The sequence below is a fragment of the Phalacrocorax aristotelis genome, chromosome 17 (assembly GCF_949628215.1).
Source record: "Phalacrocorax aristotelis chromosome 17, bGulAri2.1, whole genome shotgun sequence".
Taxonomy (NCBI): domain Eukaryota; kingdom Metazoa; phylum Chordata; class Aves; order Suliformes; family Phalacrocoracidae; genus Phalacrocorax; species Phalacrocorax aristotelis.
In genome coordinates, this window is record NC_134292.1 from 10,900,742 (window position 1) to 10,925,473 (window position 24,732).

The window sequence follows — 24,732 nt, forward strand, 5'->3', positions numbered from 1 at the left end:
CCAGGACTCCCATGGGGGCAGAGGCTCCAGGGCTCCCGTGGGGACAGAGGCTCCAGGGCTCCCGTGGGGGCAGAGGCTCCAGGACTGCTGTGGGGGCAGAGGCTCCAGGGCTCCCGTGGGGGCAGAGGCTCCAGGGCTCCCGTGGGGACAGAGGCTCCAGGACTGCTGTGAGGGCAGAGGCTCCAGGACTCCCATGGGGGCAGAGGCTCCAGGGCTCCCGTGGGGGCAAAGGCTCCAGGGCTCCCGTGGGGACAGAGGCTCCAGGACTGCTGTGAGGGCAGAGGCTCCAGGGCTCCCGTGGGGACAGAGGCTCCAGGGCTCCCGTGGGGGCAAAGGCTCCAGGGCTCCCGTGGGGACAGAGGCTCCAGGACTGCTGTGGGGGCAGAGGCTCCAGGGCTCCCGCGGGGGCAGAGGCTCCAGGGCTCCCGTGGGGGCAGAGGCTCCAGGGCTCCCGTGGGGGCAGAGGCTCCAGGACTGCTGTGGGGGCAGAGGCTCCAGGGCTCCCGTGGGGGCAGAGGCTCCAGGGCTCCCGTGGGGGCAGAGGCTCCAGGATTCCCGTGGGGACAGAGGCTCCAGGGCTCGTGCACCACTGGGCACCTCCACAGCCCAGGCACAACACAACCTGCTGCCTTTAGTCCACCCTCCCTCTCTGCCTCTGAGACTGCTCATCCCTTCTTGTCTCAGAGGAACATATCCTTTTGTTAAAATGAAGTGATATAGAGTCAGCATTACACAGAGGAATGAGTTATGAAATAATGGGGCTAATAAGCATGTAAAATAACCTGACTGTACAAGAGTGCAGTCTATGGAACAGCAGCTGCAGCAAATATATTCAGGTTATCAGTGTGCGGCTATTTTATGCTGAGAGGGCTTAGGTGTAATGAGAGTTACTGCATCACGGGAACTCTTGGCAATGAATAGTGACATTTTCCAATAACAACTTTTAGAAATGAAAAAAATCCTCTGTATGAGTGTAGCTCTGACTGACAGCTTGGGGATCTCCTCTCTCTACCCTCACAACAGGTATAGCATATGTGGCGATGGCAGCTTTTCCTACACCTCCCAGACAACATGCCTTGAACCCCCAGCACGGAGCCCTCTGCGAGCGGCAGTCGGGCTGGTTTGTGCCCACCGCTCGCTCAGCCTACGCGTGCCACGGGGACACAGCCAGTGACCGTGAGTTGGGTCGGCGGCTCTTTGAGGATTAGGCACCTGCTGCTGAGAATTGGACTCGGGTCACCAGGGCTGGTTTCAGGCAACCAAATGGTAATTCTTAATTGCTTTAGTCCTACACCACTACCTGGGTTTGAAGGCTCATCAGTAATTTCCTGGACTAACTGTCCTGGCCTTGGTGTTCTCAAAGTCAGGTTAGTTTTGGTTTTGTTTTGTTTTGTTTTTTTTTTTAATTAAAATGCAAAACAGGACTTGGCCTAAATAATTCCAGCGACCCAATCGTAAGTGTGAAGGTTTTGGAAGTATCAAATTCCCTGAAACATTTAAGATCATTCCACAGTCCCTGATCTCACCCAGCCCATTATCCTACTTTGTTCCAAATCAACATGTGGCATTCCTGCTCCCGACTCCAGTAGGTCACAGGCTAGAGCAACGTGTCAGTCTGTGCAGAATAGGACGAGTGCTGTATCACCTGCATCTCTGGCATTTTTATTTTCTCCTATGTGATGTACTAAAACCACAGACCTTGTCACCAATAAGCTGAAGAAGCATCATTCAGCTCTGAGTAGTTTTTCTGGACACTTTTCTTCATCTCACAATTTTTTTTTTTCTTTCTATAAATGCCAGTGCATAAAGAATGCAGGATTAAATTTGATTTGGGCTATTGGTATTTGGTACATAAAGAATAACGCTGTTTGGTATCAGTAAAATATGTTGGAGAAACTGACTCCTCCTAACTGTGTTCATCCTTATAATCGAGTTAAAGATACAGAGATCTTCAAACCCCATTGTGTTCCACTCTGGAGATTAGGGCAGGCCAACTGTTTGAAAGAGTGATTAGCAAATTCTTACTCTAATAAATACTGTGAACTGGAATTGCAGCTACTCCTGTAATCTGATCACTGTTTACAACTCTCTGTAAACCTTAAAAATTATACTCATTTTGTCTCATCTGAAAAATCTACTGAGAATTCTTCATTTTTTTTCTGTTGAAAAGTTGATTGACTAATCACCTGACCAAAAAAAAACCCAAAGACAACTTCAGCAGTCTGTGAGGATTACTTAGGCTATTTTGTCCAGTGATTTTATCTACCATTTCCATCAAAAAGTACACTGGAAAATGTTTTCTCTCAGTCAAGTGTCTCGCTCTGCGTAGCTGTTTATTGTGCTGCTTCTGAGGTCAGAGCTCCAACTTTTCTGTGTCATGGCACCCAATTCACAGCAACCTCACACAGACCAATTTCAAACGTTCTATCTGTCGCTCCCATGGTCGGCTTAATTCTGCATTAACGAGAAAGAGAACCGAGGACATTGCTAGGAATTTTTGTCAGCAGCGGCCCCTTTTCCTGGAGCTCACCTTTGCGCTGCCCTTTTCCATGATATGAGCGGTCACATTATTCCGTGTCAGTAAGTTTGCAGAAAAAAAATCTAGCCTTTTTGTTATGGTCATAAACCACTGCCGGTTGCTGAGCTGTAACAAGCTGAGAATCTGCTCAATGGTAAATTGTGAGATTGCATAATTACGGCTTACACAACACGCACATGCATACGCAAACAGACCAGGGAATTACTGTGTGGGATGGATTAGGGAAGTCTGCGATGTACAGCTTTCATCACTAGTGTCCCCTGCAAAAGGAATTCCTGCTACTTAATTTAGTAACACGTATCTGATTTTCAGTTTTCTGCAGAAGGTGGGAAGGAATGTGGCTGGTTTCGTGCTGAGCTTAGGGAATTTCTCCCGTTGCCGCTCTCTCTCATGACTCAGAAAGGTGGTGACTTTCCCTGGGTCCACACAGCGTCTCATCATTCTTGCTTGTCTGCCTGCAAGGGAGTGGTTTTCCACCACCACAATTGGCACCGAGAGCTCTTATTTTAAATAACATGAAAATAAAACAGACTGCTCCCACCCTGGACTCTGCAGATGGGCAGTGTTTTGAATCCTGCTCGAATAATCACTGATACTAATTATAGAATTCGGGGAAGACGGCAGGGCTGCTGCGCTGCGTCCGCCCGCGGACCGGGGCGGGAGCGCGCGAGGCTCTGCTGGGCGAGTGCTTTGCTCTTCCAGCACAAACGCAAATGCAGCGAATCAGAGTAATTTCTCCATTGTGATTTCTGCGGTTCGCTTTGTCTCTGCTTTTCTTCCCCTTTGCTGCCCTTGCACTTCCAGTAAGGGAGCTTGTAACAGCAATGTAGTAGGCGCTTGAATGGCTGGAAAAGCCTTTCATAGCAAAGAAGATGTGATTGTTACTTATTTAGTTTATTTTTGGTTAATACGACCGGAATACAAATGGGGCTTCAAGGCCTAAGGGCCTTGCATTCTTAGAATAATTCCTTATGACATGTGTCAGGCTCTGTTTTATTCAGGTGGGTGGTATGATATGGAACAGTAAAGCAAGCTTGCGTTTCTCCGCAACTGTATTTATACGCGCACTCCCTGGCACAGAGGTGCTTATTAGCAGAACGTCACATCCACGCTGGCTATACCCGGCCTGAAACACTTCGCAAATACTGCGTGGGCCTTAAGAGAAATCATCTTAAATCAATCGGATAACCTAACGCCAGAGTGTCCTTTCTGCCTTATCCTTTGTCCAGGCAAAGACGAGGCTGCAAGAGGCGTTCCTTAAGTAATGCTCTAGACAAAGCCTTCGTGTCCGAATGGAATATTGATTTTCTAATTGCTGTGCTGCTGTTAAATGAGTCGTTAGTGGGAGTAGGGGGAAAGCAAACTCAAATGTGTGGCAAGCTAGCTTTGGTTTGTCTCTGCTGAACACACCCAGGGTGTTAATGTGTGAAATTTGACAAATGGAGTAAGGCGGGATTTTTTTGTGTGACGTGGACATAGAGAGGGCAAATGAGGCTCACCAGTGGGGCAGGCTCACTCTCCCACAAAGCACCAAACAGCCTTTCAGCTTCAGATATTCACGCTGCAACTAGGGAGGAAAACACGCTGCAAAGCAGCGGCACCTTATGCAATAGTCCCCAGGAGGTGGGTCGGTCACTCTGAATCATCCCGCATGGTCCGTCTGAGCTCCTTCAGGCTCTCCAGGGTAGAACGAGGTTGGCTGTTCCTCGGACACAGGTAGCAGCAAAGTACTTTTGTTTCCCCGGTGTGTAGTTTCTCCTATACAACAGCGGCCAGACGGACAGTCCCTCGCTCAGCCAGGGAGGGACCTGTGGCGGCCGCAGCCGCGCAGGCTCGCCAGGGCTGGCCTGCCAGGGTGCTGCCCCTCCTGCCCAACCTCACTCGCGCCCATTAGCTCTGCTGAGGGGGCTGCGGTGCACTTGTGGGTGAGCACGAGGACACCCCTTAACCCAAGCAGGCCCCAGACCCTCCGGTGGGCTCTTGCAGGCTGTGCAACAGCCGCTGGATGCACCCACCAGCCTGCCTGCCGCCGGGGCCACGTCTGAACCGGCGACCTCGATCTCATGTGTTCCATCTCCTTGTAACGCTCCCTCGAAGCAACCTACCTGGGACAGAAATGGACTTTTAAAAGCCTCTAGTCAGACACTTTGGAAAATAAAACTCAGTCTCTGTGGTGAAATCTTTATCGCAAAGAATCTTCTTGAGAAAATAGTGGTAACTATCAGCTATGCCACATCTAGCCGATAAATAATATTTCTTAATATAGTTTCAGAAAATACAGCATATGTTTATGTGTTCAAAAACATCCTCTTAGCAGAAAAATAGCTTCTTTATTTTTCTGAAGAGTAAAATGCCAAATCAACTAATTACTTTTCTTTGAAAACCTCTACCACATAAAACACATACTCTCTCAGTGAACTAAATTGATTTATATTCAGCCATTAATTCTTTATAGCCCATAATTTGCAGAACAACAAAGCTAGTTGGAAAATGTGCCCTATTAAGGGACAAACAGCTTTTTGAATAAGACGGAAATATGTTGGCATGGAAAAGAGACGTGGATGCATCCGAGGCTGGGGGGCACGGGGGCTGCGCTGGGGCACGGGCACGGGCTCGAGGGGCAGCCCTGGGAGAGCGCCCTGAGCTGCCCTACAGATTCCCCGTAAACTGAAAGGAGAATCGTCCTTGCTAAGGTACCGGCGAGAGCAGGGTGTACGCGCACGCAGCTGGGGCAGGCGGTGTTACACACGTAGCGGTAAACGCGTACTGCTCTGTATATTTTCCCAGATTATTGGATGCTCTCTAGTGTTCCTGCAGTGCAAGTCTATGTATGTAATTTAATTAGGTGCCATGACCTCTCCTTTTGGGAGGCTTTTCCATTGGCTTAAGAATATTTGAAATTTCTCCTAATGCCTCTGTTGGTCTCACTTCTATTTGCATTATCGATGGAGGATATATATATATATATTTTTTTTTTTAAGAGAGTTTAGGAAACTAATAGAATTACATGAGGTTTCTTTCAGTATGTGCGTCATTGACTGGAATTGAGATCTTGATAATGAAATTGGAATTTGTCTACCTCTGTTTCGGGGTAGTAATAAGATGATGATAGAATAAGCTGGGCATTAGGTACAAAACTGCTGGGTTTTGGCGAATGAATGAGATCTTATAAAAGATTGTGTCTGGCAGGAGGATGGCTTGGATGATGTGTGCAGATTGGAGGTGGAACTGGAGGCTGAGAGGGTGTGGGAGGCCCAAGGAGAGTGTAGGAGGCCCAAGGAGAGTGGAGGCTGAGAGAACTGGAGGCTGAGAGGGTGTGGGAGGCCCAAGGAGAGTGTAGGAGGCCCAAGGAGAGTGGAGGCTGAGAGAACTGGAGGCTGAGAGGGCGCGGGAGGCCCAAGGAGAGTGTAGGAGGCCCAAGGAGAGTGGCGGCTGAGAGAACTGGAGGCTGAGAGGGTGCGGGAGGCCCAAGGAGAGTGTAGGAGGCCCAAGGAGAGTGGCGGCTGAGAGAACTGGAGGCTGAGAGGGTGCGGGAGGCCCAAGGAGAGTGTAGGAGGCCCAAGGAGAGTGGCGGCTGAGAGAACTGGAGGCTGAGAGGGTGCGGGAGGCCCAGACGGGGTAGGAGGCTGCAGTGGTGGCTGAGATGAGTAGAGGCCAAGAGTGTGGGAGGCCCTGACAGTGTGGGATGCCTAAAGAGGGGAGGCCAAGAGGATGGGAGACCAGGCTGGTGGAGGCTCCCCTTGGCGCAGCCTTGGGCGAGACCTGCGTGTGTGCCCTTAGGGTGTGACAGCACCTGGGGACCGGCGGGACACGGAGCAGCTGAGGGAGGGCGCGGGACGGCTGCGGATGGGCTGCCCGCCATGAAGTCTTTGTTGCTCATTCTCTAGAAGGCTCTGCTCTGCCATAAGCCCTGTCTCGCTGCCAGGGAGGGTTTTGAACATTCGAGGACAAGCCATGAGTCCTCGCAAGCCTGTGGATGTCAGGAAAGCCCCCCACCCTGCCCACAGCTGGCAGCTCTCCCCCACCCGGCGCTCCACCACCCAAATGGGCACAGCATCGGGGCTTACAGTAATACACATGAGCAATAAACGTGTCCATTTGAATGATGTTTCTCTCTTACCTTGGATTTTAGGTGAGGACTCGGGCTCTGCCTGCAAGGCTTCGTTTGGTATGTGTTTTCATGGAAATCTTCTGATTGTTCCCCAAAATGGGAGTCTGTCAGACACTGAATAAACGCAAGCAGAGCTAGCAGGAGGTGTTACAGCACAGGAAACAGAAACATAATCTTAAACAAATTAAAAGGATGGTAATTAACCAAATGAATTTCATCCTGGAGATAATCAGACGAATACATTTAGAAGGAAAATAATCCCAATTCTCAGAAAACAGTAATTAAAATATACTCATTTTTGGGAATGGTTAACAAACTAGATTGGAGGCAGCAAAGTAGAATAAAGCTATGATGGATGCTCTTTGGGATGGCGTCTGATGAGGCCCCGATGTGTGATCTAAGCGTAGCCCCTTGGTAGGATCAAATTCAGGGTTTGGGAAACATCTCTGTCTGAATAAGTTCTTGAGAAGCTGAACAGAGCGTGAGCACAGTTCTGTTATCTAGGTCGGCTGAGAGACAACAGAGGATGAATTTCATAAGCATATATTTAAAGGGTGTCAGCAGCGGGGAGGTGAAAGAATTTAGGGTGGATAATTGACAGATAAACGTGGGACAAGGTGGGAAGATGCAGGCATCCAGGCATCAGGAAATTACCTGCATACACCAGTGTGTCACTCTGGAGCAGGCTGCCTGGAGAAGTGGTGAAAGCTCTCCCATTACTGACACGGTCCTTGACGATGTGCTGGAGGAGTCAATCACCTACCAGGTCTCTTCTGCTTTCCATTAGCACCTGAGGATCCCCGTCAGGGTCTGAGAGCAGGGAGATTTATGGGGGAAAGGGAGGTCTGGGGGGAAGAGTGGGAGAATGTGTTGGTGCATGTTATTTGAATGTCTTAGCCTGGGTGCAGCGATTTGTTCTCTAGCAAATGTTAGCTAGGTGTGGTGGTCTTTGTTTTTTACTTTGGGTTCTCTTGTATAAACCTCAGATGTGGTCTGTCATGGACAAAACTAGAGATGGGTCCTGGCCACAAAATTTCTCAGCCTTGAGAAAAGGAGGCTCAGAGGGGATCTCATCACTGTGTACCAGGACTTAAGGGGCAGCTACAAAGAAGATGGAGACTCCCTTTTTACACGGAGTCCCATGGAGAGGACAAGGGGGATGGACACAAGTTGCTCTTGGGGAGATTCCGATTGGACACCAGAGGAAAATTTTTCACAGTGAGGACAGTCACCATTGGAATAATCTCCCAGGGAAGGGGTTGGCTCGGTCACAGTGGACACCTTCAGGAATCGGCTGGACAGGGTGCTGGGCCGTCTTGTCTAGGCTGTGCTCTTCCTAGAAAGGTTGGACTAGATGAACCCTGAGGTCCCTTCCAACCTGGGATTCTGGGATTCTGTGAAATATTGACTCGTGTCAATAACAATACATTGAAAGCTACAAAGTTCGAAGAATTCTTAGGCTTTCTTACAGTTGGATCTATTGAAGAGGACGCAGTTGGATAGAGCACAGAACTTAAAAAAAAAAAAGAAAAAGTATTTGTTTCCCAGAGTAAAACCAATTCTTTTCAGGATTTAGTCCATGAAACAGTTACAGTGCCCAAGCCTCATTGGGAGACTTATCTCTTTTGGGTTCTGGATGGGCAGATGCACCCTCTCTACCAAATACGGATAAATACTCTTTTTCTAGGAAATACCCATCTGATCTGATCACAGCATATTGTGATTTGACATCTGTTCACACACACTGTAATTCATATTGATCTAATTTATTATTGAAACTGCCAGTAGGTGAATCAATGGACTGATGAGAAGGATAATGTTTGGGTATTAATTTCATTTTCTTAACAAAATGCCTGCAGAGAGGACAGATCATGCTGGAATCTCTGGGAAACAGACCCTTCTAGGAGCCTCCAGTCTTCACCTGCCCAGTAAATGGACAGAGGATGGAGAATGCCCTTGAAAGGAACTCCATCCCACAGGGTGCCTGGCATGGCTGCACCAAAGGGTGTCTCTAAAGGGCAGGCAATGTCTGCCGTACCCTGTCTCCCTCAGATGTACTCGGTCCCATGCAAATAAACTAGATTAAACAAGATGCTCCTGGGATTATTAATGAACCTGAGATCCTTAAATTGCATATTAGGGTCTTTCTGTTGGATTAAGCCTGCTGCACATCACAACGCTCTTATCTAGAATTTATCTGCATGCAATAAAATGAATAAAAACTGAATTAGAAAGAAAATGTCAATAGAAATCACATAAATTAGCACACAGATTTATAGTCTCTAATAATTACTGTCTTTTCAAAGGGTTTATATATTTTTTACCCTCACCCAAACTTCAGATGTTTCATTTTAAATTCACATTCCTAGTCTTGCACCATCTAAATTTATGGCTTTGCCTAACAGTTTATCTGTTTGAGCGCTTTACTGTAGCCTGTGTTCTTGCCTAACAACAGAGAATTATTGATTTTTATTTTTTTTTTTAAGAAGCAAATGGTTATTTCTTTCATGTTACATTTGCTTGTAGGCTTGACAAGAACAAGGGTTTAGGCAGGGCATGTACAGCGTGGTGAGCTGCCGGCCTCTAGAGCTTGGGCAGCAGCTTTGCATCGATTACGCCAGCACTGGGCTGTGTCACACAACTCAGCTGCTATTTTTAAAACCTCTGAGCCTTGTTTGTGCTGGAGACTCCTCGTGGCCTGGACGTGTTAAAATGGGACGTTTTGTCTAGCAGGTCATCTCCTACAATATTCAGCATTCAAACCAGAGGTTTCCTCTGTTCATTAAGGCTCTCAAGAGAAAATCGTGCGCTAGTGGAGTATCTGGGTGGTGATCCGAAACGTGGTGCAGACAGAGGAACTGAGTGTGGGGAATGAAGATGACACTGGACATGGGAAGTAAGTAGTATGAGAGCTAGCTTGGAAAAGTGGGCTGGTAACTGACCCCACTGATACCGCTAAGTAACAAAGCCCGTTCTTCCCATTCTTGATCCTTTCCTCCAAGCTATCAGTCATTCAGAAGGCTGTAGAATACCAAACAGCTTAAAACATGTCAAGCTTAAAAGTGACATTTAATGAATAAGAATTCTGTGCTCTTGAAATAAATAAATAGCCCATTTCCTATCTGTATCTGCAGCACATTGCTCCTCGCAACCTCTTGTTACAGAAATACCTTTTTAGTCTGGCATGTTTTTCCTTTCCCCAGCTAATTATGTTCAGTTTCAAGTAGGTGCTCTGGATTAACAAGTGACTATCATTCAGGAAGTGAGAGTTGGGAGGGATACCGAGTTTCATGAAACCCTTTGTGACCTTGGAATGCAGCAGACATTTTTCTTTTTTTTTTTTAAAGTTTGACTTCTTCAAAGGAAGACCTTCAGCCCTTCTCAGATTGAGCCATCTCTATATTGCAGTCATTAAAGATTCAGTAGTACCTTTTAAGTCCAAGTTAGGAAATTCAAATTTTTCAATTTAGTAAAGTTGTGCTCTTTTTCAAGCACTATACTGCTCGTTTTTGAAGGTCTTCCAGGATTTCCAGTGGCTTCTTGCAGAGCAAGAGCCAGAATGTGCTGTTTTAATCTAAAATCTCAGTGCAACAGGACTGCCTGTATTCTATGGTTGAACTGTCTACAAAGGTAAAAATGTCACATAGGCTAAGAACGAGCCCCTCAGGTGACCAGTGTATTTCTGCTGTGCTCCTGAAGTCCTTTTAGAGCACGGCTTGGTTATTTATCTCTTATTTATTTATTCCTATATTTGGGATTGAAGCAGAAGCAGAAGCCTCTTCTCTCCAAGGGCTCGTAGCTTTTAAATGTTGAAGGTTGAGCCTCCTAGTCGTGCTGAGCTAAACTGCAGTGTACTTTGAAATCTGCTTCAAGATCTGAACTTTGTTAAATGGCCCTTTCTCTGTTTAATGTTAGAGGAGGAAAAGTCTAAGCCTCTGAGTGGATTCATAGTCACACTTTAATTAATCATATTTCTACAGCATGCTGCCAGCAACTGTCAGGAGGAAGGAGATGCCTCTAATCCAAATTCACAACAACAGAAAATAAATGCACTAGAAATATCCCCAGCCAATAAACAGGCTCATCCCCTAAGAAATAATACCCTTCCTGCAGCCCAAACTCAGAGATGCGAAGCAGATTTCTTCTGCTCTTAGTCCCAGTCAAACAAGGTACATTTGCTAAGCGGGACTGAGTGCCAGCAGCAGCGCGCTCCAGGGGCCTCGTACGAGCGCAAGTGGAAGTGTAGGTGGTGGAAAGGAAAACGCTTTGGCAAGGAAATAGATTTTGGTTTCAGCCTCCCCAAAGGATCACTCTGAAGAGCAAAGGGTGGGGTAGGGAGTGGGAACAGGGACAGGATCTTGGAAAGGTCTGACACACTTTCAAATCCCATCTCAGGATACAGTAAACTAGAGAAATTCGTTGACCAATAGATGTAAGGGGGTGAAAATAACCCTTTCGCTGCATGTGGGGCTGCACATTTCTCAAGAATAATTCTTTCTAAACCAAGGAAAATGGCCGCAACGCAGCTGCCATAGACTGACATTCTTAGAGAGAGGCAGGGCAGAAGAGGCAGAGAAGGGGTGGAAGCTGTGTTTGGGATGGCGAATTTGAGTCTTCCATGGTTTAAGAAGTGTTCAGGAAATGAAAAGCAACTCTCTCCCCCTCACTGTGCTCTAGCTGGCTTGGCACACAAGAGAGAAACATTAACTTGGTAAAGGATGATGAAGACGTTCTTCCCCAACTGACAGGGCGTGTTTGACTTGCCTGTATTCTGGGTTTTGATTTTTTTTCTTTTCTCGTTAATATTCAAGCAGCTGTTTTGAGAATAGTTTATCACTCATCTTTAGAAAAAGGAATTCCTCTTGTTGTTTATTTTAATTCTTTCCTTCTTTCTGATAATTGCGACTCGGTGAATATAAAGCAGCAGAGAAAGAGCAGGGGTTAGGAGAGAAATCTGTGGAAACAACTGAATGCCTGTTATTTATTTACTCCTTAAGATGTCGATGGAGTTACCTGGGGTGCAGGGCTTCCCTATAGCTCAGGGTGGGATAAGCTGAAGGGCAACGAAGCTGGTGAAGGATCTAGAGCACAAGTCTTATGAGAAGTAACGAGTGGTAGGATGAGAGGAAATGGCCTCAAGGTGCGCCAGGGAAGTTTAGACTGGGTATTAGGAAATATTACTTCACCGAAAGGGTTGTCAAGCACTGGAACAGGCTGCCCAGGGAAGTGGTTGAGCCACCATCCCTGGGGGTATGTGAAAGACGTGTAGACGTGGTGCTCGGAGACATGGTTTAATGGTGGACTTGGCAGTGCTGGGTTAAGAGTTGGACCTGATGACCTTAAAGGTCCTTTCCAATCTGAACAGTTCTATGATTCTAAGAGCAGTGCAGGTAGGTGGTGGTCAGAACTAGTCCTCCGAGCCCCACACTCATGGGAAGATGGTTTAAATTAATGTGGATTCAGAGAGCTAGACTATGTGCTGTGTCCCTTAGAGATGCAGAGGGGTGGAGGGGAGAGAATGAGATGTCTCTGGTCAGGCCAAGATATGAATACCCATGAGGGAGGAAGGAGGACAGGCAGATCCAGGCAGTTTCTTCATGACCAGTAGCTTTCCTGTGCCACCGGTTGGTGACACCACCGGCCTGTCTCACCTGCTATTTACAGTGTGAGAGAAGAGGAACTTTTGAGGTGAACAATACTGTGTATAGAACAAAAGAAGAAAAGAAAAGAGCGGATTGACTCCTGGATCTAGCCAGGCCAGACTGCGGAGAGGGAGGAGAGAATCGGTTCGTACGTTGACTGTGCAAAGAGGGCCATAACCATTGTCAGTGCTCATAACTCTTCTGTGACTAAGCACAAGTTATCTCTCTCCAGGGCTTTCACCAGTGCTAAAACCCAATTAAACCATGTTAAAAGAAACCTCCCAAGAGCTGACAGCAAAAATATATTGACCTTCTCTGGCAAATGTTGGTGCTGTCATTGGAACACAGTTGCTTTTATTTCCGTTCCATCGGGGTGCCTGGTGCCGCTGCCCGCAGGCAGCGGGGCCCGGGCTTTGCTGCCGGTTTCTCCCACCTTGGGGAGCCAGCAGGCACTGCCTCTGCTTGCAGGTTCGTCCGCTCTTTCTACCTGTCTCCGTGACACCGCGAGGCTGGCATTCCCCAGAGCTTGTCCTGTCTGCCTTCTCCTTTCGTGCCTGTCACTGCTGCTGGCCTCTCGATGTGCCCCAAAAAGCTCCAAAAAGATTGTGGATTGCAGCAGGAGGAGATAAGGAAAAAATTCCATCTATTTGCGACCTGAGAGCAGCTATGGTGATACCAGAGGAATTAGGCGGTGAGGAACCAGCCTTGGAATGGGAGATGCCCGAGACCTTATCTTTCCGAGACCTTGGATTTTTTTCCCTCTTTCTGAGTGGTTTCATTTATTATTTATTAATGACATCCAGAGGACACAGTAGTGACAGATTCTGTTACGATGACTGCAACAGAACTCTGTGCTTATACTAAGTTACTGGGAAGATAATACATTAATTAGACAGACTCTGGGGTTAACTCTATGTAATTTGCTCTTCGTTGTTGTACAGGGATATATTTTTATGAACTTAAAAAAAAAAAAGACTTGGCAGGGATTAAATGGGGAACAACGTAAAAAACCCTGCATTTCTGAGCTCCCCTGAGGAAATCACAGTAGAGCTTGGTCACATACGTCCCCTGGCCTTTCTCTGAGCCTGCAATACCAAGAGAAGGTTAACACTGACTGTGTGGCTTCTGTGGCTACTTGTCCTCGTAGCTGGTGCCTCCAGCTTAACTCTTCCCACCCTCTGTCTCGTATCTGCCACAGAGTCTGACCCCACCACCTGACATGGCACAGTGCCTTCATCCCATTGCAGTCACCTCCACGCGCCGGGCTGCTCTCAACCCTCTCTTTGTGCACCCTGAGCATTTAGGAGGCTGGTGGAGGGTGATGACCGACATGATAGAAGGCTCAGGTCTGCTCAGAGGAAGCATATGCTGACATTTTCCCTTTGTACCCACTCACAGCCTGTTACTACTGCTGCTGCTTTTGCACATCAGTGTAGAAACCCAAGTGCCCCTGATCCCTCCCAGCTGCTGAGCTCCTTTCCAGTAATTGCCTCTGGTATTGCCAGGGTGACAGACAGTCCCCCTGCGTGACAGCAAAGCAGCTGCCGGCACAATTCAGCCAGGATACTCCAGCTACGTCTGTGCCTTTTGCAGTCTGTTCCTTTACCCTTCGAATCAATGAGACCTTTGTCATTGACTTCAGGAGTGTCAGGTTTGAAGCGTTAATACCTCAGTGACCCAGGAGTACTGTCACCGCTCGGATGCAGCCAGGGGCCTTTGAAACTTTGATTTTGGGGATGTATCTGAGAGATTAATCATAGTCACAATAGACACGGAGGTCTTTATGGGCTGCGCAAGCTGCAATTCACCGAACTGAACATCCAGGTTGTTTGCAGTCTTCAAACACTTTGTTTGAGAGAGTTGCTCCCCTGCAATGCCAGTCGTGCCTCGAGCAACAGGAGGGTCTCACTTGCGCAGCCGCGGCGCGCCAGCGCGCAGAACGGGTGACGGGGCAGCACCGGCTGAGACTGAAAGGAATCGCCTGTGGGATGCTGGAGTTCATGTAAGCGGGTATGAGGTAGGCTGGAAAGGCAGTGCCTGTTGTACCTGCTGTAACTGTTGTTCAGCTTTCCAGAACCTACCCTGATTCATATCAATGCTGACAACATCCCTCATTTTCATAAAGTCATATTTTATAACTTCGACATGCTTTGAGTTTTCACTAGTCAAAAGCCATGATTTCATTTTGTTCCTTCTTTCTATTTCCCCCTTTATGTGTAATGAAAAAGTTGAAAAATGTCTTGAAATGAGGTCATCGAAGAGGCAGAGACAGAAAAAAACCTGTATTTTCAATTAAAGTAACAAAACCAATTTTTTAATTGGTTTTTTTCACCCAATTTTAGAGGTAAGCACCCTAATCTCTGTGACATAGTGAAATATGCATAGAGATATTTTTAAACTTTTTGTTACTATTATTGTTGTTGTTTCTTTAGTCCTTGCAGTGATGTGGCAACAACAGTGTCAAACCAAAAGCCCGCTAGCTTTTTCTCACACAAAGAATAGTTTTCTTCTGTAAATGGTACATAAGTTATATTTAACCCGGAGAGAACAATACGCTGAAAGACAATACCGGAGACGTTCCCTGGTGAGAACATTTGTAGCAGTGAATGTTAAAGCAGTGGGGTCCTCCTGTGGGGCCAGGCTGGGCCAGCCCCAAACCACACCTGCCTCTGCGGCAGAGCTGAAACGTTTCTCCTTTGGAGGCTGGAACTGATCCACTTGCCCCTCTTTGCCTTTTCCTGTGAAGCTCTGGTTTAACGGGCTCAGAAACATGTGAAAACTTTAACATTTCAAGTGGAATTTGAACACAGTGCCTTGACTTTCAGGTATATGGAGACATGGGAAAGATCCTTTAGAGTATTTCTTTGGTTTTAAATTAACTCTGACTTGTATAAAAGACAAGACATTTTTGTGTGTTTTATTTTTGGGATGAGGACGGTTCTAGTTTTTGGCTTTTAAAATCTTTTAAGCTATTTGCCAGTGTCAGTTATGGTTTTCAATTTGTCTCCTTGTCTGAGGCTCCATCCCATCTGATTTTCAGTGCTGGCGGTGTCAGCTCCCATTAGAAATACGGAGTCTGGCACGTCTCATGTTCACTTGAACAGCTTTAGCGTGCAGTATTGAGGAATGCAGTGTCCTGATGCTGGAAGGGATTGCTAGAAGCAGATACAGATGCTTTTAAAAGTGTTCCTTCTCTAGGTTTGTTCAGAGCAGATGAACTTGCTCCTGTGCAGAGGGCTCGTGTGTGGCCACGGGTCTGGTGGATCTGCCCCATGGGAGCGAGGGGGTGGGATGAAGGGGTCAGCAGTGGGTTTTAAGTGGGCTTTGAGCCCTGCACGGGGCTTGTGCTGGCTCTCCGCAAGGCATGATTCTCATTCTCATGCCTTTCGAGGGATTTGCCTGTTTGTTTTCTTGGAGCTGCTGGAGCACATTCCCCACTGCACGTCCGGGTGTTCTTTATTGAGTTGTGTGAGAGTTGGACAGGTGATAACAAAAATTTGGCCAGGGTGCATTACACTGGGTTTTACTTAGGCATTAGTCTCCTATATCTGCACCACTTCCCTGCTTAATTTTTTTTTAAAGTTTTCTACAAGTAAGTTGTCTCTGCTCCCAGCCAGATGTAATTTTCCTTATGCTTTTACCTGGGGCCAGAAAATGAAAACTTCCCATTCTTCCTAGGGAAAGTGAGAATTTGCAGCCCTTCGCCATGGAAACCAAATTAGTTAACAGTGTTTAACTTCCCTCAAAGTCCAGATGCTCTGCTTGCACGTGATTTTTTGAGAAAGCTGCACCCTTACGTCTCTCTCCGTTGTGGTCAAGGCAGAAGGGAGGCTGGCAGCATGGAGGGTGGCCAGACAGCCAGCAATGCTGCTGTGTGTTAGGGATTACCCAGGACTGTATCGCGGTCAACAGTATATATCAAGTTACTGATCCTACTGCTGTGCCTAGAACCTCCTCGCAGCACACCAAGACAACCTTATCGCACCTGCAGTAAGACATACGACAGGGAAATCCTCCCCAGTAGTGTTTTCGATCATTAGTTTCTTTGGGGCCTCCAAAGTCATTTTGGCTGAGCCAGTGGGTGAGACCACAAATAATCAAGCCAATATGTCCTGTAAACTGCAGTCATGGCAGGGCAAGTTGGCTGCTGCCTCTCTGCGGCATCCTCTGTTCTGAAGACACATGGATGAGAGGGTCTCTGTACGAACACCCTCTGTGTGCACAGCACGGAGTGCTCCACCTCACCGCCCGCTGCCTGCTTAACAAATTGCTCTAATTGTCCAGTTAAACACACCTGGGAATTGGGATATGCCATGCACAGGGGAAAACTACAGCTGCCATCTGTGTGTCTGTGTGCCCCCCTGCTTCAGGAGGCTGTCAGTGGAGTCTGCTTTGAAAAATCAGCCTCTGTGCTGCAGTTTGTAAGATAAAGGAAAATAAAAAGTGCCTGTAGCTGTCTGCAGTGGCAGTAACTCTTTCTACCAAAGTTCAATATCCAGCAATTGCCTTTAGGAGTGAGTTGGACAGTCAGGGTCCTCCACGCCTGCGCTGGCTACGTGCTGCGTTCCTGTAGCACGGTCGCCGTGAGCACACCTCCGCGCGAGGGCTCATGCTGGAAGCTCGGCGCCGCTGGTGTGTTCATCCGGGTTCAGGGTTTTCCCCCATCGCTTCCCTTCAGTGGTTCATGTCATTCCACAGGTGAACTCCTGCTGGTAACTGCTGCGGGAATGCAAAAGCGTGGCAGGTCTGAGCTAAGCTCGTTTGTGGTTCCTCTCGGGGAATTTTTTAACCTAGAGTAATGTTACAAACTCGCGTACAGTGCTGTGTAACCGAACCAGCGTGACAGGAGAGCAAACAGAGAGAAGGAAGATCTGATGACTTTTCCTCAAAGTCAAGACTGAGGGCCTGCAGTGCAGAATCTACCCTGCCACTTCTTTTCCTTCATTCGAATCTGTGGATACCCGTCACAATATTTCTCTGAGCAGTATTTCACTTCATTAGTTTGTATTGTTAACTGCAAAAGTCCTGTCAGTTTTTATCTATTGTTTCCTGCCAAGTGCTTTAAACAATCAGAGCTAAATTATACAGCTGTTTCCTTAATCAGCCAAATGGCAGTCCATTGATAGTCGTTCAGTTGCACAAGATTAAAATAGATAAGTTGCAAGATAAATAGCAGGTTGAGGAGCTCCTCTTGCGTGCAGAAGGATCGTGCCTCATTGCCTTACAGCTGCCCTCCCCAGGAACTTCTCTTGCTCAACCTCTTGCTGCTTCTTGGTGCCCCCTCCGCGCCCTCCACCCCACGGCGCTGGTGCCCGTGGCCCCGCGGCCCTGCCCGAATCCCCCATCGCTGCGCGACGGGAAGCAGTTTTCTCAGTGTTGTTCAGCTTGCTGTGCTTCTAAGAACTAAGTACTGCAAGATGTTATAGTAGGTTCCTAGGGTAAAGTGATGAGGCAGAAACAGTCTTCAGAGCTGCTGACCTGTTCCCATCAGGATCAGAAATTTTCTGTGGGGAGACAAGGATTCGTTCCCCTTCTCAGCCGAAGGGGTATGAGAAAGCCATTAGCCTTGATTCACTGAAGTGCTTCTCTTCAGGCAGACATTAAGTTTGTGCCTAAGCGTTTTGCTAAACAGAGGAGACCTTGTTGCAAGAAACTTTAAAGGTACGTTTCACAGCTTAAATCTACCTCTCAAATGAGACTTGCTGATGGAAATAAAGGGAATAACAGACTGAGGCGTGCAGAGTTGTCTCAGGATTTTTAAAACATAAGGTCATCGTTTACAAACTTGGCTCCTTCAAGTTAGGCATGCAAATGCTTATGTAGGTACATAAATAAGTGGCCTACTTTTCTGGGATGCTGAATCCATTAAAATCAATGGAAGTTCTGCATCTCTAAATAAAATGTCACTTATTTTGCTAGCTAATTTTAGGTACCCAAATACAGAAACTTTGATCTAAAAGAAAAAGATTTTTTTAAAAGCTGCTGAATTTTTGCCATGCTTCTGGAACACCAAACTCCATGGCAAGTGGTGAAGGCCTGGCCTTCAGGGGAATTAAAAGAGAAGCTGGATGGAGCCCTGCACGAAGAATTTGTCTGGAATCATCTTAGCACAGAAGAAGGAAGGACATCGTCTCCGGAGTGTGAAGTGCATGTGAAACTGTCCACTGTTCACAGCCTAGGCTGAGGGCAAAGTGAAAGTATCAAGCAAAACAACAAGTCAAAGCATGCTGTAAAAATCCCTCCATGGGGTCAGTAATTCCTGTAAAGGCATTTTTGAGGTCATCATGTTGGTCAGGCCAGATACAATCTCTGGGCATTGTCCCTCGCAAAGAAGTGGCCAGGTCGTGACTTGTTTTCTTGCTCGACCTGAGCAGTGCTGGTAAGGCTGATGTGGTCTCAGTAGAATGAAGCGAGAGGTTTGTCACATGCTTTAGTGCTTTATAGCTTTATAGCACTAAATATAAAAAATGAGAGAGGTGAGTGTCCTTTCGTCCTGTGAGGTCATTGGTTTTCATTGCCTGTTACTGCTGTGTGTGGTAGCTGTTGGGCCGCTGTTTTCTTCTGCGAAACTTTAAGTCTGAAAGTCTACATCAAGGACTTTTCCTCTAATGCATTCTCGCTCCTGAAAGCGAGAGCTTTCCCGTTTAGCGTTTGTGTCTCGCACTTGATCCACAAGTTTGTGTTGCTGCTCTGATCACGTCAGAGATGTCCCTTCTGAAGTCTCCCGAGGTACCCAGCTTGTCCTGCATCACGTTCAAGTTGCCTTTCCCCTTTCCAGCCTCAACGTATTTTCCACAGTGTGTATCCTGAGCCCCTGAGCAGCGTTCAGTCTTCTCCCTTATTGTTTTGTTTCCTTACCTGATCCTGGGTTTTATGTCATCTTTGTGCCTTTTTGTCTGACAACGCCTGTGTTTAGAAACTGTAGCCTGTCCCTTCCCCGCGCAGCGCTCTCCAATTCCCGAGCGCCAGTCACTCCCCTGCCCCTGCTCCCCCTCCTCCCTGAATAACCATTCCTCCCCTCTAGTCTTCCAGACCTGAGCTCCTTCGCACGCCTGTGCCTGCCCTAGGGAGTTGTGTTCCTTTCCACGTCACCTGATCTCCAGTTAGACTCAGATACAGTAGTCTTGCCTTCTCCTGCTTGCAGAGCACCCGCTGCGAAGACTAAAGGCCATTAACGCCGTGTCACAATGTACTTGTCTGCTCCTGCACAAAACATTTTCTATGGCTGAAATGCTCCGCTGATGTCAGCAGTAAAAGTTTTTAGCAAATTCTTAATTTACTAAGTACTTCCAGATTAGGGAAGAACTTGGAACGGCTTACATACACAAAATATTCTAAGGCCAGAGGGACCGTGCAAAGAAGTATTCATTTGAATACAATTATTTTCCAAGAGAACAAAAAAGCCCCTCTTTTTTTTTAACTGGGTCAACACTACATCTGCAGCACTCAGCCATTTTACATACGACGCGATCACCCACTCTGTTTATCTTTAGGCAATATGCTCTTGCAAACTGCCAATTAATAGCATATTTGGTGCCTGCTCTCTCCCAGCATCCTGGATAAACACGGCAAAGCCAATCAGAGGAAGCTGCTCTTTGCTGCGAGGGGAAGGAAATCTGTCATTGTCTCAGCCTTGTTATCTGCAACCAAGGCAGACTTCTAGCAGCATTCTGCTTGTAAACACCCTCTTTAGACACCTTCTGATTTACATAGATGGCATGTCAGCCATTGTCTGCGGCACTACCTGAAGATTTTCAAATAATTGCTTCCCAAAATATTAGGTGCAGATTGTCCTTGGTAAAAGGCAAGGGCTATCAAAGCTAGTAAAATGTGGTAAGCAAAGTCCTTAAAATGCAAAGATGAAGCTGAGTCCAAACAAATGCGAGGGCGAGAAAAGGGGAGAACGGGATATCGAGACTCCGTCCGTGGCGAGCTCTCCTTGGCGGGGCCTTCCTGGGGATGTCATCTGGGTTGCGGTTTGGAAGGTTCGGGGAGCAGCTCTGAGTGTGACACGGCCTTTTCAGAAGGGTTGAATCTGTTGGTGTTAGCCCAGGGGTTCCTTCTCCTCCACTCTGAGCTGGAATTATTTCCCACTCTGTGCAAGAGTCATATGTTGTTCAGATCTAGTCTGGACAAAACAGCAAACCGTAGGAAATAATCTCCAGCAGGCAGGGTTTTCTGACGGGCTGTATTCTTCCTTTCTGTCTCTAATTTCTGTGACTACTGAAATCCCAAAAGGATGCACAGGAGAGGTGATCCTTCATTGGTTTTGGATCTGCACTAGCTACAGCCTAGCAGGTCTTCTCTCTTTCCTTATTTCTGCCATCTAAACCTATATGACTTCGAAAGAGGCACAGTTGAACCTACAGTGGCTACAGAGAGCCAGGACAAAATCTTCTCCTAGGGCAATCCTCAGGAGGATTTTAAACTGCATCTTGACATTGAGTTATTGTAAATTAACTGTTGCTTCCAGGCAAGGAATGATGTATGTTCTGAAATGAAGAGATAAGCGCGAGGATGGATACATTCTCCCAGGCTTTCATGGACCTTCTGTGTTACCAGCAGCTGGGAATAATTCCTAAGACAGGGAGTATTGGATGCTGGGCCAATTCTTATTTAATATGCCCATGTATATAGAGAATAAATGAGTGGATTAGTTCAAATTTATACCAGTGTAATACAGAAGAAAAGCTAGCTCCTTGTGTCTTGTAACAATACAGACAGACATATGGGGGGTGAGGGGGTTTGCTTGCTTAGCTGTTTGTTTTTACCAGTCTCAGCTTAGACTGTCCACCTTTTAAATTGTGTCATTTGATATTTACCTACCAATAGTGCCCTAAGGCCGTAAACTGAGTTCCGACGTGCCTGTCTGCCAGTTTGATAGCACAACCAACCCAGAACGGGTGTGAGCCAGGGAGGGATCCCAGGGAACGGGAGACTTGCAGCCACCCGCAACGGCTTCTTCACAGCCGAGTCCGGCTCCTGCTAAATCAGTGAGGATATAACCACTGGGCTTCGGGGGAGGTGGCACCTGGCCTGCAGACACCAAGCGCGTGCTTCATCACAGGTAGCACAAAAAGGGCGTCATTCCTGTCCCTCAGTTTCAGACATAGCACGATTTCTGGTGCAAGAACACCTGAGTTCGGGGGAAAAGTGATCCAGCCTGAAAAGAGAGTGCCCACGTGTCCCGAGAGCCAGCTGTGCAAATTGCACTTGGGGGATTAGAAAGATCCTTGTTTGCACTGGAGTGATAGTGAAATGCATATTGTGATTATTCACAAGTCACAGGCAAGCTGTTACCATAAGGTTGGGACACTGAAGAGAGATGTAATAGAAAACATCCTTGCAATTCTGCCCTTTCACTTACTTCTCTCAATAAAAACATCCAGAAGAATAGCGAGTCCCTGCTCAGTGCCCTCCTGAATCACGGTGAGCCCTGGTTCATAGCAGATGCTCTTGGTTCCCTTTCTCATTAACTCAGGGAACAGTAGAAAGAGCTGAGATAGATAATCTGACCATCCCCACTGTTTGTGGTCATCACCAGACCAGCAAACCTAAACATTTGCTGTCAGAAATGTGCAAAACCCACTGCCTCAGGGAGGATGTGTTTCCGGAAAGAGGGGAGAAACGGGGAGTTGTGGGAACTCAAACAAAATATTCAGGGGTTTTTTTTCTTATATTTCTGTTGTGTGCTAGATTTTTCTCATTGACAGGGTGAAGTAAAATCTGTTGGGTTGAGGCTGCTTACCAGGTCATAGTGGAGTCTTGTAGTATTGAAATACATGGGAGATGAGATACATATGTTGCTGTCAGGGACTAGAGTTTATTATCACACTGGGTATGGCTAATGATGAAAGTTTAGATTTCAAGAGGATTTGAGGAGAATGCCCATTAATTCCTATATGTCTGGTCTGTGGACATATTCCTGTATGCCTGGACTGTTTTATAATTTAAAACGTGAATTGTAAATACCAATAGAAAGAGGCTGCAAGCTAACCTGACAGCATTTATAGTTTGAGCTTTAGAGATTAACTGCCTTTAGGAAGGAATAAAGATCCGACTGCCCGACCCCGATGCAACTGCCTGTGAAAGCACGTTGAGATTGCAATGACAGGCTTCAGGAGCAGCGCGTCTCGGGGAGGGTTCAGAAACGTGCACCCCTCTAACGCGACCAGCATCCGCCCAGCAGCGGCCAGGCTGCGGCAGTGTCGGCTGGCCAAGTGCCCCCGCTAGGGATGGTGAATACAGAACATGTTGGAAGTGGTGGGAGCCTGTTACTGAATAAATGAAGAGGAAATCTTAAAATTAATCAGAGGCGCAGACAGAAGAGCCTGCGCTTATGTGCAAACTCTGACTTCGTACCTGCACGTTGGCTGTACTGCACTAATCATGTATGAGAAAGAACAAATGCTAGATGAAGTTTAATTAGGAATGAGCTGCTTTGTCATGTAAAATCGGAGTGCAGTGCAGTTTCTTCAGCCTGGATCGCAGCCAGTACCTGCGTGAGCTCCCAGGCAGCAGGGAAGGGGCTGGGAGCAGATGCCTCTCCTCCAAAGCAGGGAGCCTCAAGGAAGGGTTTGAATTACAAAGGAAGGGAAGGGGCTGAGCTTCCCTCCCCCCCCCTCCCTTCACAAAGGGCAATAGTCAGTTTACTTTAATAACCCCACTATCAGCTGCAGAGGAAGTCTCGCAGTCCGGGAGTCTGCGAGCAGTTTAAGAGCCAGCTAAATCATACAAGCCAAACAGAGCCGACCGACCCGGCCGAGGAAGGGCAGCGCAGGAGATGGACTCGCAGTGCTCTCACAGGAGCTGACTTTCCTGGGGACCTCAGAGCTGCTTTCCTACCCTAATATTATTTTTCTGTCCTGTGGAGGCTTGGGTAAGTGTCTGGTAGTTTTCCACTTACCTTTCTTTTTAGTGGTTCACCAGGATTTGCCAAATGACAGTGGAACTGCAGTGCCAAAGTATTTCCTGCACCTTCACGAGCTTGCTCTGGAAGTGGATGATCCAGATTTGAAAAGCAGGACCTTTAAAAGCCTTTGAATTCATATGCTGCTTTTTTAAAAAGGGGCCTGGGAGCAGATATGGAGAAAACAGACTTTCCAGCATATTGTTTCAGCTGGTGGGGACTGCTGGGGCTGCGGCATCTTGCAATGTGTTGGATTTTCAAATGTTGGATTGCTCTGAACAGAGATCTCCCGAGGTCTGTCAGTCGGTTCAATGGTGCAGATGTTTGTGCTGTTTCCTGTGAAATCAGCCTGTGGGGGTCGAGGCAGCTGTGCCTCTGGCCAACCTCTGTATTCAATCATCCAAGAAAAGGAGCGTTCAGTGCTTTCTCTAGGCATTCGTGGGGAGAGAAAGAAGGTTGCAGAAATCAAATGGTAAAATGGTTTGCTTGAAAGGTGTTTACTCTGGGCCCCGATACTCCTGCAAACGGGATCTGGTGGTTTGGGAGCAGCGTACAGGCAAGCGGTTCCCTCACACCCACGGGGAGCGGAGCGGCCACGGCGCTGCATACAGAATTAATAGATTTTTCAAAGCGTTTGTAAAAGATCTGTATCATTGTAAAAAAAGAATTGGCTACGGACTAGGGTAGGGTGTGTTTGCAAGCCGTCCCGGGTGTGTGTAGGCGGCTGTGTACGTGGTAAGAGTACAGCAGAGCTAACTTTAAAGGGAGATGTACTAAAACTTATGTAATGCATGAAACTGAACGTCCTTTCCTGATGTCCCTGCTGTGAACCTGAAAAGACTAACCCTGAAACGATTTTTAAAGCTGTCTTTGTTAGTCATCCTTTATGCAATTTGTTTCTTTTCACGTTTCATTTTGAGTAAAAGGAGATAGGCTGGTTTCACTCCTCTCTCCACTCCTCCGCTATTGTTAGTCTCTCCCAGCTTCCCGTGCAATTGTCCAGCTCCGCTCGATTCAGAGCCCAGCGGAAAAGGATATTGTTGAAAGAAAGAAAGTATTTCAAATTAAAGTCTCGCAAGCATTTGCTTCCTCATTAAGCTTCAGACACAATTCCTCCCTCCTAAATCTTTTCCCCCAAAAGTTGCAGGGTGACCAGCATTGCTTGCAATATCTTAGACAGTGGCAGAAGCCCTCTTAGCCATTCATTATTCAATAAATGCAGCAAACAATAATCACAGCTTGAAAATTAAACGTATTTATAATAATATGTACAACTGGGAACACCCAAATATAACTAAAGCAGTGAATTCTTATGTGAAGACAGGCCTCATTCAGACTGGTGAGCTGGAGACAGCTGATGAGCTGCCCCAGCAGCGACACTGAGCATCTGCCCCAGGCAGGGCTGGGGATCGTGGGTGCAGGGAGGACATAAGGAAAGGGGTGAGCAGTGAGGGGAAAAAAGGTCAAGGCTGCATCTGTATTTGCTCTCCTTAAATCATAGCTTGATGTAGCAAATAGTAATTAATAGTCA

At 47.1% G+C, this 24,732-nt stretch overlaps 1 protein-coding gene across 6 annotated transcripts in view; it reads left to right on the forward strand.

The window, feature by feature from the left end:
• DAB2IP (DAB2 interacting protein) overlaps window positions 1-24,732 on the forward strand; it is a 200,800-nt gene that overhangs the window by 94,493 nt on the left and 81,575 nt on the right. Inside the window, exon 1 of one of the 6 annotated variants that reach the window (XM_075112387.1) lies at window positions 23,033-23,171. The exons of the other annotated variants lie outside the window; for them this stretch is intronic. The gene's annotated coding sequence lies outside the window, so the exon portion shown is untranslated. Of the gene's footprint in view, window positions 1-23,032; window positions 23,172-24,732 lie in introns of those variants that run through there. 6 annotated transcript variants of the gene reach the window in all.